General features: G+C 40.2%; 1 long non-coding RNA gene across 1 annotated transcript in view; it reads right to left on the reverse strand.

Moving 5' to 3' along the window:
• Positions 1-4,517: 4,517 nt before the first annotated feature.
• The window catches only part of LOC116690766 (uncharacterized), an 8,781-nt gene continuing 6,381 nt past the window's right edge, over positions 4,518-6,917 (reverse strand). The window contains exon 3 of the long non-coding RNA XR_004332365.1: positions 4,518-4,566. This is a non-coding gene — a long non-coding RNA (uncharacterized LOC116690766). The remainder of the gene's footprint in view (positions 4,567-6,917) is intronic.

A 6,917-nucleotide genomic window follows, 5' to 3' on the forward strand; every position in this document is an offset into this window, starting at 1 on the left:
AATATGATTTTGGAAAAAAGCCACGCCGTAGTTAAAAAGTTTGCAGACTATCGCATCGATCTGTGAACTTAATAATACCTCTGTGAATCATTTTTCATGATAATGACATTTCCCCTGAGCCAATATCCTGGACAGGAAGGCATGGGGCGATAAGTCTGCCTGTTGTTTAGGAACATGGAGTTATCATCTTCCCCCTCGTCGACTGAGCTCTGTGTGTAGCACTAATGGAGTCTTTATCATGAAAGAGTTAACTACTTATCACCCGTTAGCTGCTGCAGATCAAGAGCACAACTGGAGGTGCTGAAGGGGCAAAATGGTCTTTGATGAACTGCAGTCAAAGTTTAATGAACGCAAATTTGCATCCACAGTAAGGCAACGGCTCGCTCCTTTGGTGGTAGCTCAGTCTGTGGGTACAGGACGGCTGAGAGAACGATGGAAACCTGGAAGGAGGTGTGTGTGTGTGTGTGTGTGTGTGTGTGGATCCTTCAGGCATACATAAAATACATATACAGTTTCATGGAATTTTGTCACGTCTGAGGATAAAAGAAAAAGACCCTACGTGGAGCCTTTATGCTTATTTTCTTCTTCACAGCGTGGACTTTGCACTCAGTATGCCCAGACGACTCACATCCAAGTTGTTTTGCAAATGACTCCTTTGGTGCACTGATTCCGTGCCTCCCACTGTGTGCAAAAACATCAAGCGCTCATGTCCTGCTGTGTCAGAGAAGCCACACCTCGTCCTTGTGTACAGTATCCCACCATTGTCCTTAGACATCCCCTGAGATCCTCAGGAAGGGGGTGTGTGTGTGCGTGTGTGCATGTGTGCCCCTTCTTTTGCTGCCCTCTGAACAAACACAGAGTGTATAACCTTTATGCATCATGCCTGAAGAAATAATATATTAAAACTCTGTACGGGAAGTTGTTTAATTTCTTGTATTCCTTGTATCCCGATTGATGTCACACAGAAGTTCCTTTTGGAATTGATTCCGCTTCTGTGCCCTGGATCTGCACTGCACATCACATTATTCTTGCGTAGGAGCAAAAAAAACAACTTGGCTAGAACTTGATTTATAAGAAAAAACTTAAGTGACACAATGCAATAAGTGCAATACCAATTAGTTTAATTAATTAGTTTTCTGTAATTGTGAGGATAACAGTGTAGGCAATTTGGCAAGGCGTAGAACTTTGAATGCAGCTAAATTATTTTTTTTGTTGTCAACACACTTTGTTAAAAATGGAATCAGGAGCTTTGTTGACAATACATCTCAACCTTAAAGTGAAGCATTAGAATTGCTTCCCAGCAAATACCCGGGCTCTAGAAGGCAGTGGGGTAGTCATTACGCCTCCCACTTTCAAATTGAGATTTTAATCATCAGCTACAGTATTTCTGATTGATGCGTGAGTTTGTTTATGAATTGTGTGTACACACCTATATCCGTGTACACATGGGGGGTTGTAATACATCTTTGTAATTAGTCTCATAATTATAAGGCAATAAACTGCAGTACACATGGGAGACTTATCCATCTCTGGGATACTGCAATTACCCTGCTAAGATGTGTTGCTGTGACAAATCTCCAGAAGCAAAGTGGAGCTCTGCGCTGTTCGGCTAAAAACAACATGCACAACACAGGCTTAGTTCAGGTTTGGGTTTGAAAGCTGCATGGGATGTATAAATGTGTCAAAAAATTGTTTGAATGGTTTATTTGGCCTGTTTCTCAGAGTGGTCTTTGTTCCCAATCATTCCCTCATAAAACACAAGCGTTACCCAGTTATCCAGTACGTTGTTTCTCCAATCCCAAGTCTTGAAATGCCGATGCACAGCTCATCTTCGAGTTCTTGTCAGTCTGGTAGATGTGGTGATATCACACAGCCACTGAGTGTGTCTAAATTGGCTTTGCCTCCATTAGCTCCGACAGTGCCTCATTATCAGCAGCCAACATCTAGCCTGCAGGGCCAGACCTCTGCTACTCCGCCACCCACTAGTTCCACATCACTCACACACACATGCACTGAACTCCCAGGTATGCACCAGTGATGTTCTTGCTGTGTCTCACACGCTAATACTTCCATTGCCGTGTCTTTGATTAAGCCAGCAGGATGTTCAGTTTGTGACTGAACCCACCCGCTTTCATAGCAGACACCCGCAAAGGATGATGGGATGCTTATCAGCTGGAGATGGAATGGGAAATCAGAGCCGGGGTGGTGATGATGTTTTGTGATGATAACATCAAGGTGGAAATTAATTTATTGTGAATAAATGTGATCGTTACAACATCCCCCCGCGCTATTTGCACAGCATGGAAACATGAACAAGTTTATTAAACACTGTTGTGGGTTGATGTAGCTAGTAACAACAAGTGAAAAACACGCAAGATGAGTCGGAGATGTGGTTGAAAAATATGGGATTTTTATTTATTTTCCCAATTAAGGTCCATAGGCAAAATGAATCATTCACAAAACCAAAATTAAAGAGAAGAAAATAACAATACTTTCACTAAAATAAAATAAGTTGACACGAGAGTGAAAAACTGTCACATAATTTAAATATACCACTGTTCACTAATTGAAATCAAATCACTACGCTACGCTACAGACACCACTCTAGGGCATCCAACAGACTTACGTCCCGCTCCCTCAGGTTTTCCTCAAGCTCTCGCCGAGCAAATTAAACGGCCAGATTATATACTCCTGAAGCTCGGCCCTCTAATTGGAACATTCCAACACACAGAACAATGCAGGGGTGCCTCAGGTTACTAGGCAGCAACAACTCCATGCAGCTAAAATGTATATATCTAAGAAGCTAGAAATTTACATTAACATATCATTCATATGATTCACATTCAAATTAGACAAAGCCACAAGATATCTTGATAGCTAAAAATGTATTAGTTAAAACTTTGGGTCACTTCCTGTTACCCCGGCAGTCCTAACATCATTTAAACCCTGTGCACGGCAAACTTCCCTTTAAACACAAAGCAGCAGCCGCAGGTTAGCCTCTTAGACTATCCTGTTTAACCTCTGTTTAACACTTTTAAACTAAATAAACAGACATGTAGTTAACAAAGATCTGAGTGTGGCATGGTTATTCCAATCGGTTATGTTTATGGTTTGAACCCTTATATTGTCTTCACTTTCGTGATCCTCTTGGGTCAAACAGACCCGTGACTTATTTGGCGTTTTAAAAACAACTCTGAAATAATATTTTACTTCATAATCTATTAACAAATATTGGCTTTATCTCAGTTTCAAACAATTGTGATAACACACTGTATATGTTTAGGGAATGCAATCAACTCTCTACTAGCACACAATTAAAAATGGAAGTGTGATTTGTTTTTTGTCATGAGGTTATAATTCACGTTAAAAATCCACTATGGAAAAAACATAAGTGGTCATATCCAGAAAAACTTTCTGAACTAAGTCAGGAATACAGAAAATAAGGAAAGGCCATTGATTTTCAGGTAGAAAAAAAGTAAACTTGTACCATTTTTCTTTTTAAATGGGTCAATTTGACCTGAATACCATACAAGGGTTAAACCGAATGATGGATTGATGAAAGCAGCTGTAGCATGTAAATCACCGTGGTATAAGATGTTAAAGTGTCCGCACGAAAGCTACGGGATTTCTGTGGGGAATTTGATGAATGGCTATGTTAACAGACGCTTTTAAACAGTGATGAGTAACAGAACATATGGACGTGTTAAACAAAAATATACAGGCAACCTTTAGACTCGGTCTTTGAAAGATAAAATAGGTAGAGCATCGCTACCGTGGCGGACGCAAAGCGCCCCGTCACAAACACTCACACATGCATGCACAGTACATCTGCAATGAGCAAAGGTTAAGTTTGCTTGAACTCCACACAAACAAACACACACACACACACACACACACACACAGACAAACAAACAGAAAATGTCACTTGGGTTCACCTTTTCTAAACAACGTGCAGACCTTTTTTCCATTCAGCATCAGCAGTCACAGTGAACATGTCATACCCCTGCAATAATGGATCAGTGGTTCATGCCTAAATCTGCACTCAGAGGCTATTCAGAATTCCAAAAAATCACAGCACTAAAGCAAATAACAAAAGGCTGGATAAAAAAAAATGAAACCTCTGGGATAATAATATAGAAAACGATTCAAGAAGTACAATTCATGGAGAAAGTAAATCACAAAGTAAGGAATATGGAAGGTGTGTTTGAGAAAAGGTGGATTTTAGATGATGGGTAGTGATGGAAGACTATGTTGGATACCTGACTACTTACTGTGATTAGCATACACAGGCGTGCATACACACATAACATACACAGTATGTGTCTTTATGAACGTAAATGTATGGGTAAAGATGTATTAATGTGAGCACAGTATAAAACTAAATAATGACATTTGTGTTTTGTTTTAGTTAATACTTTAAAATCAAGAGATATCACACAGAAAGGTCCAGATAATAAGTAAGGGTAAAGGCTTAAAATGACATGTTAATGTCTCCGGTACAAACTAGGTTCACCAATAGAGACGCTAACGTCAGCTAACGTTCATGAACGCCCTAACAAAACTAATCTCCGCAATGCTAAATATGTCTTGTAGCTCTGTAAATATCTAACGTTAGCAAAAAGAACATTTGAATAGATTATTCAAATATTCAAATATATAACTTTTCATCTATCCACACAACGTTCACTACACATTCAAACAAGGCCACGGCCCTTTAGGAGACAGGAAGTGTGTGTTCATACCATTGGCGCTGCTTGAAATCTTTAGTTTAAAGGATCGTTGCTGAAGGTAACAAAAGACGCCGACCAGCACTTCTTAAAGCTATAGTGCGTGGTTTCTGTCGCCCCCGTGAGGAATTCTAAGTAATGATAACACCAGAGGACACGGAGGATTACAAACACATGATGGACTCTTCAGAAGAGGTGATGATCTTCACTCGAGCTTCTGCGCGCGAAAGTCGCCGGACGACACCGGTTGAACATAGCCCTACTGAGGTGCTAGTTGTTTCCGTGTTTGTTTATGCTAAGCTAGCAGCCTTCTGGCTGTATATTTAAAGCCGCAGATGTGAAAGTGGTATTGATCTCCTCATCAAAGCATATTTCCCAAAAAATCAAACTATTCCTTTAAGGCTATTGTAGAACAGACCTACTGGTGGACTCCTGCAGACTCCTGATAATGATCGGGACTCTGTGGTCGGTCAAGTGTTTTGTGGCAGTTTGTGCTCCACTGCTTTGGCTTTTTCTGTGTGGCATGCAGGAGGGACAGCACTTCACTAAACCACCTGCAGTCATCTCAAATCTGCAATTCATTAGAAAGAATGGGGCATAGTTGTAGTTAGCAGAAAAGTGAAAACGCCTGAGTCATAGCACATCATTGTGATACTCAAAATAAGAAGAATACCAGAACATGAACAAGAAAGGTAACGAAGAAAGAGCGAGGCAAGGAAGAAAGGTAGAACATAATGGGTTACAGGATTTATTTTATATTTATTTTATTTTATTTTATCGCTGAAGGGCATAAGAAAACCCACCTCTGTCCCTGACAATTAAACTGACACAGTTGCACAGTAGCAGAGACATGGAATTGAAATTAAAGAAGAGCAAGAATGTTGATAAGCACTAATTTGATTCCTTGGGATCTTGGAGGAAGCTTTTTATTTTTTTAAAGACAGACGTTCTATTAATTGCCAAAAAAAGACACTGATAGGGGGTTAGGACTCTCGCTGCAAGGGGAAACACACTCAACAAACAAAACGTACACTTTTCCAAAACTGTGGGGCTCTTTTTGATTTCATGAGTCTAAAACACCAGTAATTTAGGGATCATAGTAGATATTGGGTAATAGGTAATATAAAAGTCTTTCCTTTAATCTCTAGAGATTAAGGATTTTAATGTAACACCAGCCAAATTCTCTTTCAAATCCTAAAAAAACAGGGAAAGAATAAAACGGAAAGAGAACAATAAAAGGAGATTTTTTAAAAGGCCTACAATCTTTTACTTGACATACTTGACATAATTGGCATAATTAAATAGTAATTTTTTAGATTTTTAACCTCAGTTAACCCGCACGATGCTGGCCAGGATTCTCTGTGATGACTCAGGATTTAAAAAAAAAAACATGTTGATAGCTATTGAATCAGCCTGCCCTAATTAAATGAAGTGGCAACAGGTCAGAGTGCTTAAAGGCAACAAGCCTCAGTCACATCTCAGTTCAAGTATAAGGGTTTAATAACCGCTGTAGTTTCTGTCCCTGCTCTCTCAGGTCCTAACTCAAGCCTCCCATCTCTTTTTCCCATGCTTTTATTCGCTCATTCATCCATCACCATCCAAAGAAACAGGGTCAGTTTATTGAAGCCTTCCTCGGGGCCCTTTCTTGTTGTCTGGCTCTGCTTATGTAAACCAGACAGCCCTGGTGGACCGGACGCAACAGCTCAAACTAGAATGGGGCCTGATTCCATTCTGATGAGCTCCTCATCAGCTGCAGTTATCTAAAAATGTGCCCTCTTCCTCTAGTCACAATGACAAAATCAAAGAAATTCTCACATGGTCTTCCAAAGCTATCCTTTTTACATCATGTCTTGTATCTTCACCCAGCCTGACTTACATTTAGTATTCTTCTTTCCTTGATATTATCTTTGAACCATCATTGTCTTTTAAATTGATCATTTCTAAGCTCAGCAATTTCCCCGTCCTAGCTGTTAACAGAGGCTTTACCTTCACAGCCTACTGCTCGGTCCTACGAAACCGCAAGGAGTGAAAGAAACCACAGAGGAAGGAAGGGAACATTGGTTGCCCGTCTGTATGTGTGGTAGCATACAAACTAAATTTAATTCAGTTGAAAAGTAGCAGGTGAAGCACAAACAGTGTAAAACTCGGCTATGGGAATGTTGCTTTGCAAAGAGGGGTGGGGGTGGGGGG

The sequence above is a fragment of the Etheostoma spectabile genome, chromosome 6 (assembly GCF_008692095.1).
Source record: "Etheostoma spectabile isolate EspeVRDwgs_2016 chromosome 6, UIUC_Espe_1.0, whole genome shotgun sequence".
In the NCBI taxonomy this organism is placed as follows: Eukaryota; Metazoa; Chordata; class Actinopteri; order Perciformes; family Percidae; genus Etheostoma; species Etheostoma spectabile.